Genomic DNA, 3,407 nt, shown 5'->3' with positions numbered 1-3,407 from the left:
GATGTACTTGACCAACAAGAACAATTTAACCGTCCTTCTCAAACAAATAAAAAAAATACATTTTTATAATTCTCTAAAAATGATTTATATTGCCTCATGAGTGATGCCTCAATGGTGTCGCTCATGAGGTTCAAATAAGTCTTCGGACTTTTGATTTAACATAATATATTATTATTATTATACAATAATAATAATAATGATAATAATAATAATAATAATAATAATAATAATAATAATAATGTCAATAAAACATTCTGTATAGGAGGTAGACCTACTTAAACAAGTTACATCAGGCCTCACCAAGGATTTCTGTCACCGGCCGCTACTGGTATGTATGTATGTATGTATGTATGTATGTATGTATGTATGTATGTATGTATGTATGTATGTATGTATGTATGTATGTATTTTTTTATAATTACAGCATGCCTCATAACCTAAGTAATACTACATGCTTTCACTTTCTATGTAGTACAATATATATATATATATATATATATATACATACAATATTTACAATTTGTTAATTCTAATTAACTTAAAATGTCTATGTATGTATGGTCCTTGTGTTGTATCACATATTTTTAACACTGTAATAGTGCCTGTTCATGTCACACATTTCTAAACTCACTTTTACTTGCTGTTTTATCACACATTTTTGTTTTACACTATATTAGTTGCTGTTTTGTCACAAGTTTATAGATTTTTTATTGATTAAACACTTTGAGGTAACTGTTCACAAGCTGTTGGCAAGTCACTGGCCAATCTCCTCTGTTCATCCTGATGTCTCTCATGAGCGATGTCCTCTGCTGTGTGGTGTCTGCACATTCATAAATAAGATGATTCACTGTTTGCTGTCCTCTGCCACATGTACATGTTGGGTCGTCTATGATGTGGAATCTGTGAAGGTATGACTTGGTTCTGCCGTGTCCTGTGATAACTGCTGTGAATTCTGGAGTTGAAGGCATTGATAATTTTAGTCTCTGCTTAATTGACGGGAAGAAGGACTTCGTTGTTGCACTTTTGGTTGTTTTATTCCATCTATCTTGCCATTTCTGTATTCCTATTTCCTTTATTTCTGTAGCTGTTGTTGATTTTGGGGTTTTTCTGTAAATGATCTCTATAGTGTCATCGTTAGCAGCTTGCTTTGCTAAATTATCTGCCATTTCATTGCCGGCTATGCCTATGTGGGCTTTAACCCAGCTGAAATGGATTAACCATGGGGTATGAACTGTTTTTAGGATGTCAGCTATTAATGCGTTTTGTTTCTTATTGTCATTTATTAAACACAGAGTTATTTTACTGTCTGTGTGTATGTATGTATCTATGTATGCATGCATGCATGTATGTATGTATGTATGTATGTATGTATGTATGTATGTATGTATGTATGTATGTATGTTCTCTATAGCTACAAATCTACACGCTTTGACCGATATGTGCCAAAGTTTGCACATTGAACAAGTCATAACCAGGCTACATTAAAATCAGACAAATAGACGTTAAATTAATTAAAAAGATAAACATTTCTGGTCTCTTCTGGCAACGGTTTATTTGTAATCCACTTCTGAGTTACGCTGTTCCGAAGATGTTATTATGATCGGATGATTATGAAGTGTCAGAAGAGGTCTTAAACCTAAGCCTAACCTAATTTCCAGACCAGGAACATTCCTCTTTAAGAAAAAATTCCTGTATGTAACCCGGGACCTCATGAACTGTAGTCAGAAGCTCTGACCACTTGCCCATGAGACTGCTCTTGTTCTTTATTATTGTGAATTTTATTAGTAACAACAATGTAATTTATTCGTCACAACAATAATTCCTTTCTACAATTCACCTTAAACGCTCTCGTCAACAATTGGATCTTCACTCAACACAGTATTCGTTATAGCACTCCACCGACGACAATGACAATTTACTTGGACTATTGCGCACAACAATGAACTGTTAATCTTAACTAATATTTACAAAGCACTATTTACAAATCAGAACTACCAGTTCTCAGTTCACAGTCATTCTATCTCAGTCACTCGAGTTCACAGTATCTCGAACCACAGACCTTCAGAGACAGTTCACTGTACTCGAACTCGGGTCCCTCCAACTGCGGTCCACTGCACTCGAACTCAGGTCCCTCCAACTGCGGTCCACTGCACTCGAACTCAGGCCTTCGGATGCTGACGCAGATGCGGACGCACACTCGAGTCGAACTCCGGCACACAAGTCTGGCTTGCTTGCTCTGCTTACTCACTGACTGAATAACTGAAAACTCTGCTCGAGTTCGCTGGCGCTTCTTCTTTTATAGCAAAATCATAGTTGCGAGAAATTTCTACAGGTGTGTAGAGAATTATCTCGATATCTCCACTTCGACGGACTTCTGGAATAGTCGAGAAGGTCGTTCCACATTCACTGCGTTAAGTAGCAGCTGCGCGCGCAGCCTCCCCTCGCGCGTAGGCCCCTTTCCCCTTTCCCCGTGAAGCCCGCGCGATATGCTCTCTCGCGGGACGCTGGTCGTGAGTTCGAATCTCACGTCGCTGTCACATTATTGTCTGTTATATTCAACATCGACTTTCATGAGGCCATGGAAAAAGTAACACGAAATTAAATAACTTTTTTGATACATCATGAAGGTCAAAATCTAGACAATTCATGCAATAAGTATCTTTACACATTCCAGGACCGTATTTGACTTTCTCGAGCCAGTTGTAGATAGTGAGCAGATTGTGTTTTATCAACTCAATTTTTGAATTCTTTGAAACCACAAGGATTGCCAACACATAACTTAATACTTAATATTGAATCACTAATAGTACTATTGCGAAATATTGACCCACCAAAATTATGCAATGGAACAGGAATTGGTGTGAAAAAAACTCACGCAAAACGTAATAGAAGCTGATATTATTAACTAGTAAAACGAAAGGAGAAGATGTTTTTATGCCACATATTTCTATGTAAGCCATTGACATGCCTTTCGATTTTAAGTAACTGCCATTTCAGTGCGACTAGCATTCATAATGACCGTAGTAAAATAAAGCTTAAGGATAGTCGCTCAAAGTTGCAGACATTCACATAGAAACTCCTGTTTTTCACATTGTCAGTAATTACGTAACTTGCATTCGAGTGAGCACACCCAAACATATATACACATTTATACAATAGATGGGAAAACGAATTGTATGCTTATCAAAAAGCAATTCAAAGATACGTTTGTCATGATTCTAATGCAGTATGTGATTGTACGTAAGCCCACTGAATATAACACTGTATTAATTCTAAAATATACACTCGTATATCTCTCAAAATAGTATTGCCCATGTCCAAAAATGTGTTATTGCGAAATTCTATCAGTGTAATCATGTTGTCAGTGTAGTATGTTAAGCGTTGTGGAAGGAATAACTCTTCTTTTC

This window comes from Periplaneta americana, chromosome 9 (assembly GCF_040183065.1).
Source record: "Periplaneta americana isolate PAMFEO1 chromosome 9, P.americana_PAMFEO1_priV1, whole genome shotgun sequence".
Lineage (NCBI taxonomy): Eukaryota > Metazoa > Arthropoda > Insecta > Blattodea > Blattidae > Periplaneta > Periplaneta americana.
The sequence above is the reverse complement of the archived record's forward strand: the minus strand, read 5'-3'. Positions refer to the sequence as shown.